Source organism: Podarcis erhardii, assembly GCF_964252035.2.
Source record: "Podarcis erhardii genome assembly, chromosome: 4".
In the NCBI taxonomy this organism is placed as follows: Eukaryota; Metazoa; Chordata; class Lepidosauria; order Squamata; family Lacertidae; genus Podarcis; species Podarcis erhardii.
This window is the reverse complement of record NC_138508.1, coordinates 65007967-65025949: the sequence shown is the minus strand read 5'-3', so window position 1 is coordinate 65025949 and position 17983 is coordinate 65007967. Positions and strand designations below refer to the sequence as shown.

General features: G+C 39.1%; 1 long non-coding RNA gene across 2 annotated transcripts in view; it reads left to right on the top strand.

Annotated features, from left to right (window-relative positions):
• The window catches only part of LOC309340257, a 557080-nt gene that overhangs the window by 20000 nt on the left and 519097 nt on the right, over nt 1-17983 (top strand). For both annotated transcript variants that reach the window (XR_014155893.1, XR_014155894.1), the window contains exon 2: nt 12380-12477. This is a non-coding gene — a long non-coding RNA (uncharacterized lncRNA). The remainder of the gene's footprint in view (nt 1-12379; nt 12478-17983) is intronic.

The following is a 17983-nucleotide window of genomic DNA, read 5'->3' as shown; positions in this document are numbered from 1 at the left end:
GTTTATCATTTCTAAGCCACTTCTTAAAAGTTGCCGAGTTATAATGCCTCAATACATTTGGGAAAAGAACATGCATGAAGATTTTTGAACAAAGGCTAGTGAATCGTGGACTGTCATCTCTAAATATTACGACTTCATACTATTCTGTCCAGTTATTATGGCTAGTGTGTCTTAATATTTTTAAGCATTAAACATTTAAAAGAAATAAAATATTTTCAGCAAGCTTGGGTTCTAAAATCTCTCAAACTGTTCAGCTATTATGATTCTTGAAGCTTTGCTTTTCATGATATTACTGATGCCAACATCTTTGTTTGGGATAAACCAAAACTACTCTGTGTTTGAATTTGTCAACCCATTTCCCAAAATACCTCTTCACTTTTGACACCCCTAATGGAATTTTGTCCATTAAATTTTTGAATTGTGTACTCAGACTTACCTCATCATTAGATGACTTTCTGTTTTAGGTGAAGTCCCTTTACTGTGTGGAAGTTGACTATATTGATGAGTGTGATTTTATTCAATATAAGTTCACTATACAGTGGTACCTCAGGTTAAGTACTTAATTCATTCCGGAGGTCCGTATTTAACCTGAAACTGTTCTTAACCTGAAGCACCACTTTAGCTAATGGGGCCTCCTGCTGCTGCCGCGCCGCCGGAGCCCGATTTCTGTTCTCATCCTGAAGCAAAGTTCTTAACCTGAAGCACTATTTCTGGGTTAGCGGAGTCTGTAACCTGAAGCGTATGTAACCTGAAGCGTATGTAACCTGAGGTACCACTGTATATACAAATTTTCATATGATTATGGAAACATCTGAAACTTCAGCACATCCCTAATTTTTATTCATGTTTAGGGAGGCTCCTCATTTTCAGTACTGTGTGCTAATAACACTGAATTGTTTAATGCTGTTTCACTTCTTACCTACTTGCATCTGTGTGCTGCCCTTGCGCAACCTCTTCACAGTTTAATATCTCTGACCCTTTGGCTGATTCTTGCCTTTCTTATGTTCTCCCCACTCTTTCCCCCTCCATGTCTTCTGTACCTTTATGATGAGAACATTCCCACCCAAACATCTAAAAAGCTTTATTTGTTGTCACATTGCCTTTTCAGCTTCTGATTTTATCCCCAACAGTTCCATCAAGACAGTTGCTCAACTGGGAGTCACGAGTTTTGCCATCATCATGATTACTGAGGAGGTTGGCTCATTTAATGCTAAATTTCAAATGGTCTTTGCTGTCATATATGCCAACCAGAATGGGGCGAACAATTCAGAACAAATAATTTATTTGTCAAATGTATTCACTTCCATTACTCATGGGACATCTATGAGCAAAACAGTGTTTTCTCTCAAATATTTACTGCTTCTAATTTCTTGTATTCCTCAGTTACTTTCCCCATCTCCCTAATATATTTAAGGCTTATGGTTTGTTTGAATAGGCACCTCTGGGAAGTCTGAAGTTCTACCTCTAGGACTCAAGCAGGATAGATGTTGAAACTGAATGTCTTTGCATGAAGGTGCTCAGTTGCAAAGCTTCCTGAGTTTTTCCTAATGATCTTTTATACATGTAACCTGCTTAGAAGCCACCTTGGCAATTAAGCAGCCTCTGACCCTGTCTCTCAAATAAATATGAGAGCAGATCACTTGCATGCACTTTAACATGAGTTTGGAAAGGGCTGTATGGTCAGCTGTTAATTATTTAGGTAAGGCTCATCACCTAATTATTTAGGTAAGGCTATGAATGATTGTGCATGAGATATTTCCATTCAGACAAACAACTGTGAATGAGATCCAAGTTGTTCTTCCTGGCATCATTGTATCATGGTTCTCTATTTTATTCTCCTTACAATGTTCATGAGACAATGGCAGCTGGTTTTTTTCCTTGTGTACCCAACTACCAAGGGTAGCTAAGCAGTGGTAGTAAAATCTGGGAGAAAAGAGAGGTTAGGAACATGGCACAACTGGGAATAATGCCTGTGTATCACACTTGAAGACAATATAGCAGCCTAAAAGCCTTGTCAGATGTGTGCTTGGAAAAAATTCACTTGCTATGCACAGTATTCAACAAAATAACTTCTGCTTAAAAAATGACTTTCACCCTCTCCCCTCACACCCTCCCAGATTTACTCCAGGGGATGGGGAGACTCCTGAAACAGATTTAGGGGGCACACAAGAGGATGAGAGAGGGAAAGTGTTCCGTAGAGTATGGAGAAATCCTTGTGCTGATGGAATGTTTGCCTTAGCTCTACGTTGGATTTCACCCTGTTTATTTGAGGAAAAGCAGCAAGATTGAGCTTAGCTTCACACATTGCAGAGAATGTAGCCACACTGCATATGTTTAAACAGATGTTTGTAAATCATAATGTTAGCTAGAGTCACACCCATCTACCTGGTCACACACAGAGGGAGGAAGCTCCAGAGCAAGTATGAAAGGAAGTCCTCCCTGTCTGGAGCCACATTCCCCTGTGTATCCATTCTAGGCAACAGGAAAATGTTGTACTTGACTGCTCTAGTAATAATACACCCCACAGTTTCCAGGAGTTCCAGGTGCTTAACCAGGCCTTCTCAGTAGTGGTGCCCTTCTTGTGGAACACCCTCCCTTCAGATGTTAAGGAGATAAAGAATTACACAACTTTTAGAAGACATCTGAAGGCAGCCCTGTATTGTGAGGTTTTTAATGCTTGATGTTTTTATTATGTTTTTAGATATGCTGTAAGCAGCCCTCTAAACTCTGGATTTTCTCCTTCTAACTGTCTAAGAGCTGAAGGAAGGGCTCCACACATTTGCCCTCTGGCACAGAGCCACTTCCTTTGTTCTCTTTGTTGTTGGCATCCATCTGTCTCAGGAGACAATGGAAGAATGCACCTTTGATGGGACAGGTAAAGTTGGAGAGTTACAGCGCATGCTGATACGGGAGAGACGTCCTTTATTGCAGGTGGGGAAGGGGAAGGCGTCTGCTTGTGTTGATGCAGGTGTGTCATGGTGTTTCTTCTCTGTGTGCTCCTCCCAGCGGTCATTCCTCCTCTGGTCACCTGCCTGCCTGCCTCCAGGCAGTCTCTTCCCTTAACAACCCATCTTTAGTGGGTCATTACCAGGCTGGCTTGGCTATTTCAACAATTGAATCTGTGCTGGATCCAGGAATTAGAAGAGGGGCTCAGGCATATAGCCTACTCTGCCCCCTCAGCTCTTAACACTGAGCTAGATGGACCTTTGGTCTCTCTAGCAGGGTTTTCTTTCTGTTGCTTTTTGCTGTTGGCCAAAGGCCCTCCCCACCCCTTTTTAAGATACATATTTTTGAAACTGACGATAGCACTGACTGCACAATTTTGTCTCATAGAAGATACAGACAACAAACTTGATCCATGGTAGGTTTTTTTTTTTTTAAAAAAAAGGTATTAGGGCAAAAAATCCTGAAATACAAACACACATTAAAAATAGTGCACAGCTGAGACCCTTACTTGTCTTTGTGTTTGGCTTTTTGGGGGTTCTAGGCTCCTTTGTAGGGCTGAGCCTATATTTCTGTTAGATTGACAAGGCTATCTAAGGGAGTTGCTTTATAAACTTCTTGAAAAGAGTTCAACCTTTAGCTAGCTGGTGCATCCCAACAGGCTATAACACAATGTATAACAGCTTTTTCATTAACGAGCCTTCCAGGTGTTTTAGATTTCAACTCTCATCAGGCAAGCTGGGCTGTCTGGGCTGATGGGAGTTCAAGATATCTAGAAGGCACTGGTTTCCTCTTCAGCTATAGAGGAGGCATAAAGGTAAATAAAATAATCTCAATGATTAATTCTTTCTAGTGCATTTAGTGGCATGTACTAGAAAAAAAATTTACTTGACTACATAAAACTTAGGCTATGATCCTAAAATACTTTGAAGGAATTAATTTCCATTGAAATAATTGGGACTTGCATTTAAGTAAATGAATGAGGATTTGAGCTCATTTGAGTCTACTAACAACCACTGAGTTGAATGGGGCTTATTCCCATTTAAGTCTGACTGGCTCATTTGAAATATTGTGGTGCTCCTAATCCTATCTATGGGATTTTGTTGTGTTTGAGGATTAATAGGATAATAATTTGCATATTGTGTTACATTTTTTTTTTAAAAAAAGCTCTCCTCATCTCGAAATGTGTGGTAGGTTTCATACCTTCAAGGGAAGAAAATGATTGTGTCACACATATAGCAAAATGGGCTTTGATAAAGCCAAATGTTTCCTTGTAATCAAGCAAATAGGCAAAATGGTTGTTGTTCTCCATATAATTTGAAGTAGGTTTTTTGATCTAGAGTACAGTATGTGAAAGGGAATATCCCCGCAGTGTGAAAAATTATTTACTTCTTTTCTGCAGGAATATAGAAAAACAGTGGGAAGGGATGGGGGAACTGAAGTCAAATGAATGCATTCCCTTCAGTGTGAGTGCTCCAGGTTTTTATTTTTTATTTTGCAAAGGAGAGGGCTGTGTACAAAGAGAAACCCACCCTAAAGCGAAAGTTGGAGCCTGCATATTGAATTGAGCCCTTGTATTGCTTTTGTGCTGTGTAGTAAAAGTCTCTGATTCATGAGTACATAATTGCAGCTTGGAATTAAGGGTATGGAGTGTAGCTGTTTCATTTCAGACCAGCCGAAACTCTGTCCCAGTATAAATAGGCCTGAGCTTTTAAAGAAAAGTGAACTGAACAGGGTCAGATTGATATACAAAACTGAACACAAAACAAATGCCAGCACCTAGCAGGCTTACTGCTAAGCTGGAAAACTCTGCACAATATGACACAAAGGTGTTATAAGCATGGACACATGAACATTAGAAATTGTGTCTGCCAGTTCCTCCCTCCACAGTTTGTGTCTATGACTAGAGGCAACTTCTAAATGCCTTGCCACACAAGCTTTCTTTGGGTTTTATTGACAAGACTGAGAAGATCTTATAGAAATCCAAACATTATTTGATGACAGTTAAATTTAACATTTATCAGGATTTTGAAGCTATATTTCTGCCACAGAACCAGGAACCTAAGTATAGATATGTTGCTGTTTATTGGATCTGACTGCCCTCTGCTTGGCTACCATTGCTGTTTTTACATTAGCACCACAGGCAGCCATTAGGTTGGGTGTAGGATTGCAGCCACATTTATTTATTTTGTACAAATAAACTACAAGAAATCCATATATAAATGAAATTTCAGAATAGTACCCAAACATATTTAACATCCTAATTCATGCCATGGAAAAGCTCCTATATTAGTTCAATTTCAGGCTGTATCTAGCATTCATATGTTCAATTATATAGTATTTTATAGTGATTTCCTTTTATATTTATAGAAGGAGAGAAAGCTATTTCTGATACAGATCCCCTCCCCCTCATTCCAGGTCAGATACAGATAAACACTCTCACCTGACCTTAAATATATTACCTTCACTTGCTTTTTGAGAAAAAGGAGGCCATATATTTGAGACAATAAGCCCTTTAATTTGCCTCTATTGAAAACCAGAATTGGGAAAGAGGACAGCTATAATAGAAGAAGAAGAAGAAGAAGAAGAAGAAGAAGAAGAAGAAGAGGAGGAGGAGGAGGAGTTTGGATTTGATATCCTGCTTTATCACTACCCTAGCGAGTCTCAAAGCGGCTAACATTCTCCTTTCCCTTCCTCCCCCACAACAAACACTCTGTGAGGTGAGTGGGGCAGAGAGACTTCAAAGAAGTGTGACTAGCCCAAGGTCACCTAGCAGCTGCATGTGGAGGAGCGGAGACGCGAACCCGGTTCCCCAGATTACAAGTCTACCGCTCTTAACCACTACACCACACTGGCTCTTTTTACTTCTTTAGTTGAAAATATTGAAGCCACTTTAGAGAGTTCCTCCTTAGTTTTCCAGTTGACTTCTCTTATTTTTATTTATAAAAGTATTAATATCCTGCATTTCCATTTACAAGAACATGTAAACACATGTAAAAACACGTTAAACACATGTTTAACACAAATGTTAAAACAAAAGAAAATATAGCATTAATATATACCACATATATCAATAATCTATTACTTGTGAAGGTGACACCATTTACTTTCAGGTTTATCCTTGGCAGTGCTTTCCATAGTTCAAAGATGGCTGTCATTAAATTTGTAAACATCTTATCCTGGATGCTAAAACAATGACAAGTTTCCTCACCTCTTTCATTCCAATTCCATATGTTTCTGCCTTGAGCTTCCAGATAATATAAATCTGGGTGTAATGATGAACTGAGTGGACAACCAAGGCATCAGTAAAACAGTACTGATAACATAAATTTTCTCTGGCTTCTTTTGACGTTCTATTGTTATCATAAGGATATAGTCCTATCTTGGCTGGATCAGTGATGGCACTAGCCCAGAGACATCATTGTGAAAGCAGGACGTGGGATAGGCTAAGTTGACATCAGACTTACTTACACATATAACTGGTGCCTCAAGTAATGTGCACATTATATAGAGGACGGATCCTGTAGAAAGTGTGCATATATTTAAGTTGAGTCCTGTACACTGTGTAGATGCTCACGTAAAGCAGCTAAAATGTATCTTCTCAGGGAATGTATAAAATGATGTTGATTTTTGGGTGGTGTGTAAAATCCTAGTAAATCAACAGCTTACCATGCCATGGCATTCCACTCATGAATTGTTTCTCATAAGAAAAGTGTGCATTTCTAAAATGCCACCATTGGAATAGATGTTTTGAGTTTGTTTGTCTGTCTGTTTTGCCTTCAAGCAATTTGCTTTAGTGATCAACTTTCTTGAGACTTCCACACTGGGAAGACATTCCACTAGTTCACAGTAACACTGTGATTGATTTGCATATTAATTCTAGAATAAGAACAAATTGATTTTTTAATGAAGAAAATTGACTGGCGAGTGGGAAATGCTAATGTGTTCTGTATTAATTTAACTGTTGTACCCACCCATTCTTTCTAAATGACTACATAATATTAATATAACTTTTAGAAACAAGCAAATAGAGGTTCTTCCAAAAGAGTTTGCTGAATCATCTTGAAGGACTGCTTATATACTCATTTGTAGTATGAGTAGACCTGGGTAGGGATGCCTCCCATATTAGGGTGGACAATTTGCATGCAGTATGGACTGCAGGGGTCCCGAGAATTGGATGCTAAATAATCATGGAGCTTCTAGATAGAAAATTCAAGGCTCCAGCTATGGTTGTCCCAAAGTAGGGATGCTGGCAGTGCCTCTGTTGTACTTTGTTAGAGGAAGTAGTTGTAGGATTTTTCTGCTACATTTCAGTGCCACTACTGTACATGGGCAGAAGGCATTCTTGGTACTAACTACCAGCATCACAGGGATCTAGTGACACAAGAGGACAATATTTATTCATTTATTACATTTGCATCACACCTTCCATCCATCATACAATTCAAGGACTTCCAGAGTAGGGTCCTATCCAGGCACTGGGCAGCCTGAATCTACATGGCTTCAGCACAGTGGCTGCATCATGTGCTCTTGGAACAGGCAAAAGGTAGGATGGTGCAAACTTAAATATACAGCGGTACCTCGGGTTACATATGCTTCAGGTTAATATGCTTCAGGTTACAGACTCCGCTAACCCAGAAATATTACCTCGGGTTAAGAACTTTGCTTCAGGATGAGAACAGAAATCGTGCAGTGGTGGTGCAGCGGCAGCAGGAGTACCCATGAGCTAAAGTAGTGCTTCAGGTTAAGAACAGTTTCATGTTAAGAACAGACCTCCAGAACGAATTAAGTTCTTAACCCGAGGTACCACTGTATGTGACTTATGGGGCCAATGTACCTTTCTGCAGCTTTGCTATAGCTGTTCACTGAAACCCTTTCTCTTAGGGGTCTGTGCTGTGCCTGCTGTGTCATTTCACTCCACCTGGTCGTGTAAAGCTTTTATGTTTGGCCTAGTTCCTTACACTAAACAACTCATCATACAGGCAAGGACTGAGCTATTCTCAGAGTGCCCAGCTCCTCAGTCCAGCTTACCAGTTGCTTGCTTGACAGGCTTCCTGTCTGACCATGTGGCTCGTAGGTACCTGCTTACCTGTAGATCATAATCAATGTTGACTGTGGCTGTTACCAGTTCAGTTAAATGCACTGCAAAATTTAAGAGAGAAAGAGAGAGATCTGTGAGGTGTGGAGTGTACAGAGACCCGGCCTTTGAGAATTAACATATTCATAACTGACTTTGTAGGCACAGAGCTATCATTCTGTTTGTGTGCAACTTCCTTTGTCAGGAGAGCCATCAGTGAAAAACACTTCATTTTCTAATTTCCCCCACCCTTTCCCCCGCATTATTAACACCACGGCACGCCAGGAGAGCTCTGTGTCACAAAACATAAGTTGGAGGGGATACTGAAGTAGCCTTCTGTTTAAGTTTCAAGTTCATTGGCTTTTTTCCAAGTCCTTGTGAATTTCATTTGTGTTCAGATATGAGATCTGTTCACGACATTTCCCTCTCCCTCCCTTCTGCCATCAGTGTTAATTGCTGGGTGTCTGCGATGCGGTGAGGAACTGATACTGTATAAGTGCTCCTATTGCTAACACTACTCTTTTAAAATAAGATTTTCCCCCTCACTGAGATAAAAAATTAAAAACATTTGTATAGAGTTGTGAAAGTGAAGATGCCCAGGGCATGCTCATGAAGGGGCTATCAGGCTGAGAGAACACCATGGTTCTATTTTTATTTTCTGGGGTAACTTTTGCTTTTTTAGTGTTAAAGATGGCTGGCTGCTTTGCTTTGACAAATGTATCAAATAACTAAATAAAACAAAGAGTTCACTATAACAACATTGGTCTTTTTAGAGCTCTATAAGATGCTGAGAATAAGCTTTCTTGTTCCAGTAAATGACAAATGGTTATCATTTTTCAATAAACCTTAAACTAAGCCTGTTCAGCTTGATCACATGACCAAGCAATCTAGCGTAGAACACTATTTTAAAGGCTTATTTCCCTTCTCTCAGGCTTAGGCCAGTGTGGTGTAGTGGTTAAGAGTGGTAGACTCGTAATCAGGTGAACCGGGTTCACGTCTCCGCTCCTCCACATGCAGCTGCTGGGTGACCTTGGGCTAGTCACACTTCTCTGAAGTCTCTCAGCCCCACTCACCTCACAGAGTGTTTGTTGTGGGGGAGGAAGGTGGGATATCAAATCCAAACTCCTCTTCTTCTTCTTCTTCTTTTATAGCTCTTCCTTTATGCCAACTTGTTGTACATTATGTCTATTATTAGGAATAAAAAAGAATCTTAGTGTATATTCCACTTCTTTGGTTGATTGTTTTGCTGAAGTCCACTTTTCTTGATGATTGCATGGGACCAATTTATAGTCATACCTGGGTTCTCAAACGTAATCTGTTCTGGAAGTCCGTTCAACTTCTGAAACATTCAGAAACCAAGGCACGGCTTCCAGTTGGCTGCAGGAGCTTTCTGCACTCAAGCAGAAGCCCCGTCGGACATTTGGCTTCAGAAAAATATTCAGAAACTGGAACACTTCTGGGTTTTTGGCGTTCGGGAGCCAAAATGTACGAATACCAAGGAGTTTGAAAACTAAGGTACAACTGTATATGGTAGAATGTTCCTATTACTTTTTACATTCCCAACACAAAAGTGCCAGTTATTTAACTATGCTATTAGGAATACTTCTGAAAAGCATCCTTTTGAAACATTTTATCACTATTGTGTGTGTATGAGAGGATGAGTTCAGAGTTCAGTCTTCCTGTTGCAAACATGTTCTGTGTACTTCTATAAGCCAATCATTTTTATAGATAATTTTAGATGCATTCCTTTAAAATGCTGTAATTCATTGTAGAGTTTTGTGCATAGGTATCCTATAGGGACATTTCCTTCTGCATAATTGTGCCCTAGTCTGTGGCCCAGACTGGTATAGTGAATGTTAGATTTTTAATATTATGCCAGCTGGGAATGTTATGCATGAGAAAATGCGGAATCTACCTAATGAATAGAGTTTACCTAATGTGTGCCTTTTGCTAAGAAAGAGTTAAGTGAAGCATTTATACCATATAAACTTTGCTCTTTTGCATTAAAATGTTTTTATTCATGTTGAAGATTTCTCTTTCACCCATGGCTATTGTTTGTCAGTAACAGCTAGCTTTTGTGAAGTTAATAAATGTGCATAATAAGGACATAAAGGTATGGGGAAGTAATACTGTAATCCTTTTGTTTGGATAATCAGTCTAATGTATGCAAATTAAACCTTATTAGTACTAGGGTTTTGTGTCTGCTTATCAAAATGTGCCATTTTCATGAAAATTGGAAGTCCATTATATAAAGTTATTATTAACAATCATTTAGGAATTATATACGGTATGCAAATTAAAGTTGATTACAACTAATTAAGGGCTTTCTTTGTTATTTGACCTTGTCTGCTTTTTATGTAAATATGTTTCTTTTGGTCTGGCATATTTTTAGACTCAGAAAAGTATATTAAGACAAGTTATATTATGTATTTTAATATTTTTTTGTGTATGGCATCAAAAGCCCCTTGCCATTGTCTAGGCACCTTGTTCTTCACCAGCTTGCACAGACAGATGAGAGTCTGATGCACTTAGCTGGAGGTCTGAGGACTTTGCTTCAAGACTGTATACTGTCAGTGAGAGGGGACAATCACAGCTCCAAGGACCTTCAGCTGAAATTGATCTATAATCCACCATGAAACATAAACAGTTTTCATGCCAGAATACCCTTTTGTTCCACACTTTATTGAACAGAGTAAGGCTATGAGATACCGATCGCCAGATAAAACTAAGCAATAAATGATCATTCACCCTATTTGCAAGGTGCATTGCAGAATGTAATAGTTCAATGCCTATCTTGTTGAAACCATTCATCTAAGAACAGATGCTTGTTAACTTTTAAAACATAGCACACCCGGTAACAACAAATCACCTTTAGCAAGGGCTGTTAGAAGTATCAAAATCAGAATGCGAAAGTGTAATTGGAGTTGTGCCAGGCTGAGGGAGGGGCTCAATATATATAATAAATTTATTTTACCTACCATACCCTGCATGTTTCTACGTATTGCAGAGGTGGTGAATTAACTGACATGTTAGCCACTTAACCTAGCATGAAGGGCATGCAATAGCTGCCATATTGTCGGAACATCAAAGATAGGTAATCAATATCTTAATGATTCCCATTGTCTTGAAATCTCAGTGAAAAAACCAAAACAAAAAAAGCCTCAAACCAAAAAAAACAACCAAAAGAGAAGTCTGCAGACATCAATGAGGGAAGGCATGGAGCATATCACTTTTTCTACTTATGTTGTATTGTATTTTGACTGTACATTTTTAAATCGTATTTTGAATTGTTGTAACCCTTCCCGAGACCTTAGGATGATTACTCCTACTAATTTTGTCTTAATGGCTGCATTTACATGCAACACTAATTACTTGTTTATATGTCCTCCAAAACTCGCACCCTCTCCTTTCTCCTGCACACCTGTGAAAAGATAGGAAGTTCATACTGTACTTGTATTTGACTAACTGTGGTTTAGTGTGCCATCTGAATCCTAAACTGTGGTTAATTTGAACTCTGCTTAGTGAACAGAAGCCAGCTTCATAACCTATGGTTTGAAGTTGACTTGTTTCCACCACCATTGCACCAAGCAAAAATGTTTCTTTTTAACCAGGCCTTTGGTTGATTTGATTGACATCCTATGCCCTTTTAAAATGTGGGGTTTTTTTGCAGGGTGGTGGTGGTGGGAGGGAGAGAGAGGTGTGTGTGGGGGGGAGAGGAATATTAATCACTTATTGTGCAAGTTTGGATAACACTGCAAGCAGTGATTAATCTAAGATGGAAGTGAAAGCTTTCAAACTCCTCCTTAAGGGCAGACCAGGTTTAGGATGAACTATACAAGCTTGTGGGGTGACTCGACTTGTTCTTATACAAAACTATGGTTTAACATTACATCCAACCTGGAATGTGATACAGTTGCTGTGATATTCTGCTTCAGAAGTACAGAGGTGAGCAAACTGAAGCAAGACATGGGCCCTGCCCATAGGTTAATGTGACTAAGAGTGGGTTTCAATGTCTTTGTATGTCCCTTTGGCTGTGTAAATATTATCATTTACTCTGTATCCAGTGCATCACTGCCACTGCTTCTGAAGCCATGTGCACACAACAATAGCCACAATCCAATCCTGTAGCTTCTTAAAAAACACTACTGTTAGATGTGCTTCCCCTCAAAACAGTTTCCATTCGAACTGAAAATGTAAGGTACATTAACTTCACAGTTGAACTGAGGTGTGTACATTTGAGACAGCTGTTGCGTGTGCACAACATATATATATATTTATATAACTATATATTTATTTTCTGTTAACCTGACACAAGTTGCCAAAGTGCTTTTGGCCTTTGTTCTCCTTTCTTGTTCCCAGAACCAGCAACTCCTGTTATTTGCAAAATGACTGGGAAACTGCCACGTGATCCTCAGAGAGCGAGAGAGACTCAAAGACAACAAGACAACAAGAATTAGGTAGGCTGAGCCCATTTAGCCCCCTACCCTATTTCATCCCTGGATTGCCCACATGTGCACTAAACACAGTCCACGATAACCAATGAGAGCTGGAAAGGTATGACAATGTAGCTGTGGGTGTCCGGAAACATTATGCTGATAATGATTGTTCCCATAGCACCTTTTGTAGTAGTACCATTTTTATCTCATAACCAAAACCAACAGTTGAAAAAAGAGTAATTTTCCCCAACAGCCTACAAAAATATTAATGTATATGGATTAGAGGAATGTAGTCAGAAGCATGTAAGGTAAGGGTTCAGTGAAGCTAGTGGAATATAAAGTATGAATGTCAGATGGCTTTCTGTAGGAAAGGTATTCCAGAAATAATCTTATACTGGGGGTAGCCAATGTGGTACCCTCCAGATATTGTTGAACTCCCAACTCCCTTCAAACCCTGCCAGCGTGACCAAATATCAAGCATATTGCAGTTGTGGAAGGAACCCCATGGGGCAACTATAGCAGCAAAACCAGATGCCTTCATCTGCCCCAGTTGCAATGAATCAGGCATAGGCAAACTTGGCCCTCCAGATGTTTTTGGCCTACAACTCTCATCATCCCTAGCTAACAGGACCAGTGGTCAGGGATGACGGGAGTTGTAGTCCCAAAACATCTGGAGGGCCGAGTTTGCCTATGCCTGCAATAAAACATGTCTCTTCCATATTGCTCTGTATGCCCGCAGAAGGCACTGTAACTCTCCAATGGTTTGACTTTGCTCCTGATGGCGCACACTTTCATTGTTTCTCGAGACAGATGGATGCCAACAAAAGTCCAGCAATGTCTGGAGGGCACCATACTGGTGAAACCTTCCTTATAAACACTTACCTGGGTACAATAGCCATGGAAACTGTAGATAGATTTGATGAGTTAGAAATGGTCTATTTAAGAGAATTGTGTCAAGCAGGTCATTGTGACATTTGTACAGAAGAGCAGAGTTTATGAAGAGGCACCTGAAAGTCATTGTAATTGCTTAAGAACAGTTGCTCATTTGCATTACAAAACAGCATGGACAGCAGAAGTATTACAAGTGAAGGCTAAAAATAAAATAAAATAAAATAAAATAAAATAAAATAAAATAAAATAAAATAAAATAAAATAAAATAAAATAAAATAAAATTCCAAACTCCTGAACTCTTTTAATTCAATCAGAATTTAATATGCAATTAAAACTAATTATCTCATAATGAATGTAGAGACACATGATTATTGCATCATTTCCATAAGAGACTTGCATATTAACTTGTATAATTTTTGGTTTCACAATGGAGGTGGAGGGTTAGATGATTTTGTCTCCCAAATGCCTGCATTTTCTTCATGACCTTGTTTGTGGTGGTGATTGTACTGCTGGGAAGGCATCTCAAATGAATTTAGGCAGCTGCAGTATTAAAAGTAGATTTCTTTGAACAGAAATACACTTTAAATGTTGCTTTTCTCCATCGGCTTCAATAAGCAAAATCAGAACTTTGTGATGGATAAACCCAGCTGCTTGAAAGTGTAAAGAGAAGGAAGTGATTTGAAGAACAACCCACAGATAAGCAGATGCAAAAAATAAATAAATACTGTACCTCCTTGGTAGCATTGAGAAGAACATTGAGATAATATGGAAAAACATGAAAGAAGGTAATACAGATATCAGAATAGCCTCCCACAATCCTTGTGTGGGTAGCCTTTTAGTACTTCTAATGAGAACAGAGATGTTTTGGAATGCAAAGCAGGAAACATTGCTATCTGAATTTATTGCTGCGTCTCATTTAAGATCCTTTCATTTCCTATTGGCAAGGCTTCATTTTAGGAAACCTGATTAAAACTAAATAGTCAAAACTCCCCTTGTGCATTATTCCACTCTTTTGTGTATAACAGATTGCGTGTTGCCCTATGATCTAGGACCATTCTGTGTTAACCACTCTCCCCCATCTGTATAAAACTTTTATCTTAATAATACTCCCATTCACTTGCATCTTTGTCTATCAGAATGGTTCGGATGGTCACTTTTTGGATATTTGAAGCCAATACTATACATGTGTTTCCATGTGTAAACCATAAGGAACTACAGTGGTACCTCGGGTTAAGTACTTAATTCGTTCCGGAGGTCCGTTCTTAACCTGAAACTGTTCTTAACCTGAAGCACCACTTTAGCTAATGGGGCCTCCTGCTGCTGCGGCGCGATTTCTGTTCTCATCCTGAAGCAAAGTTCTTAACCTGAGGTACTATTTCTGGGTTAGTGGAGTCTGTAACCTGAAGCGTATGTAACATGAAGCGTATGTAACCCGAGGTACCACTGTATAAACATGATAAATAACTTCAGGGAAGACTTTTGGTTTGTGAGATGATCCCTGAAACCCATGTGTTGATTACCTTACTTACTATGCAGAAATATCTAAGGTGGAACAGTTTGGCAGCTGGGAAACTCTTTTTCAATATTTATTAATGGTATAACCTTTTAAAGAGTAATACTTTATTATTTGTGGCTTTAGTATAGCTTTAATATGGGCCTCTTCAGGCTTGATGCTTAGTTATGCAGGTCTGTCATGTTTGACAATGCTGTTTATTGTAAACCTAGACAACACCAAAATAATGATATAGGTCATCCCCTAGAGATATGTTTTTTTCAGACAAAATAATCAAAATATTTAATATTGTAATTATGAACAAACAGTTCTAAACAGCCCCAAAACTTGTTGCATATCAGTTGTGATCTGCTCCAGTGATTGACTGAATTGCTATGATGTCATTCTAAGACTGTATACATATGATACCTTTCATTAAAGCACATTTGAAGCAAAGAATTGGGGGCATTGTAATTTCCCCCTCAGAGGTACAAGGTGTGCCAACTTGAATGAAATATGGGGGGAGGCAGGTAAGCCCTGCTCTGCACCCCCCATTTGAATGGCAATACCCATCAAATTCGATGGGGCAGTGCCCTCAAATATTTTATTGGGGTTAAGGGACATCAGCCCCTAGGTGTTGGCTCCTATGATTGCTAGCAACCTTTAACAAACTACAGAATTCTTTGGGCAGGAGGAGAGGATGTGTTTTGAATTTGCTCTAAAGTTATAGCGTGTACCAAATCCCTAGAATGAAATTTCAGTGACATAATTTCAAGTAACAATGTGGTTGTTATGAGAGAAGTGAAGATTATTGTGAGGAAGGGAGAATTAGAAAGACTGTGTCAGCAGGCAGAAATGTATAGGAGAAGAAAGGGGAGAACTGTACCCTTGTTGATTGTTGCATGTGAATAGTTATGCAAGTGTACAGCTCAACAATTTGTTACAAATGTACACAGGTTGCACACTTGTTGAATGTAATGTGTGCACATACCTTAATACAGGGCATAGTATGTAGAATGAGAAGCAAGGTCATACTTTTAGCTCCCTCCTCCAAGATTACATTTTTTTCTTTCACCAACAGCATATTGCAGCTATGGAGTCTATAGAGGACAGTTTCTGGTGGGTACGTCATCTACAATGGGGGAAGGCGAATACTTTGCCCTATCTTTCCCTCCCCCTATGAAACGAAAAAGGCAATCCATAAACATGTGTGATGATGCCTCATACACTGTCTTCATAATAGACAAATGAAAGTAGGCAAAGAGCGTATATATTATTCATTTTGATATATAACATTATGGAGTAGCTTTAGAATGTGGAACAAGTTTTGTAATAGGGTGAAAATAGGGCGATAACTGTCACCATAATGGGTTGATCTCTTTCTGCTTAATTTTCTTTTAAGATTCCATTTTGCAACAGAGGAGAGCAGCTCCGTAGTTTGTGTTTCAGGACAAGTGTTTCTATTTCCCTCCCAATTAGATTGTCAACCTTTGATCTTATGTCTTATCAAGCCCCTTCCCTTTCCGCTATCCTGGAATGTAATAATTGCTCAGCAGTGCTACAAAGTATTTCAGCTTTAAAGAACACCATGATTTATCTAAGTATTTGTTTGCAGGGGAGCACTGGGTCTTCAAGTCTGGGTAGGAGGAATCTTATGTTGGATACCTACCCAGCCTGTCACTGAGGACACATTTATCACAAGCATAAATTTTCATACGATCATTGGAGAAGATGTTTAAATGGAAATAGCATGAAGCCTTATCATCTAAATAACAATGCATATTAGAACACCCATTACATATCTGTAGGCATTAATTTATGTTGGAAGAACTGGAGCTCCACAGAACAGGCAGACTTACTAAATTGACAGATCACCAAGAGGGTTATGGGCTCTAACAGGAACATGGTTATTAAATAATGTATTAATAGATGGTCTGTAGTTGCTAGGAATGAATGAATGAATCTATCATTTTTGCTTCTCTCAGCGCACATTGTTCTTTGTTTTAATTAGTTTTTATTGGGGGTTTTTTTTGTATTACAAAGCAAACAGATAAACAGGGAATGACGCATCTCTTGTCTCCACTTGCAATTCATAGTCTTTTTCATGGTTCATTTACATTTGGTGAGAGACATTTTTGTCATAGACATCTTACAGTTGGGGGAAAGGAGAGGCGGAGAGAGATGGGGATATTGTTCTTTTATTCTACTCCCTGTTATTAGTGTGTGTGTGTGGGGGGGGGTTTGTGTCAGCATCACATGAGTAGATGCTTTGTTTCTGTATTTATTTATTTTTATTGATTTTGCAAGAGGTTAGGGGTTCCTGAGTTTGGTTGGGGGTATTTAGCTGATTGTGATGTGGCTTATTTGTGTGAGGGAGGTGGGCTAGGTTGTTGGGTCAGGTTAGCCATATTGATTTGTATGCTATTGGAGAGGATAGGTCATTGTCCTGTTGTACTGCATATGTAATAAAGGGGAACCATTCTGGGTTGAAGGCATCCTCCGTAGCTTGTTCCTGTGCTAGTTTGAATTTGTTGGTTAACTTTTCTAGTAGGGCCATTTCCCATATGTTTTGGTACCTGTGGTCTATGTTCACTCCTGATAGGTGCTTCCAGTGTCTAGTTATGATATTTCTAGCTGCTGAGAGTAAGTGACATGAGTTCCTTGTAGTGTGTGTGTGGGTGTGTGGGTGGTTGTCCCGGAAGGGCGAGTTCTGGATTTACAGCTGTTATTTGTTGTTATAAAATGATAATCAAGTGAAAGTTTCCAAATATCAGGAACCAGAAGTATCTTGAGTTACTAACAATTTAGGGTTGCTATCCTGTACCCATTTACCTGGCATTCAGACTGACTTCTGAGTACATATGCATATGACATTAGTATTTGTGAAACATAATCCCCAATTTAAGGTTTGGTTACCTCATGTATAATGTGTCCCAGCCATTATTCAGATACTTAGATGATGTCTGTTAATGTTGCTAAGCCACTCCATGCTCTTCTCCTGTTGTGCAATAAAACTCCAATTTAATTGGATGGCAAATTGATAAAATATTGGTTAAAATTGTATTGTGTCATGCTGCTGCTTGTGTCTGTAGATCTGAATTAAGATTAATTCACAAAATTTGCTTAATAGAAGTGGCTTCATG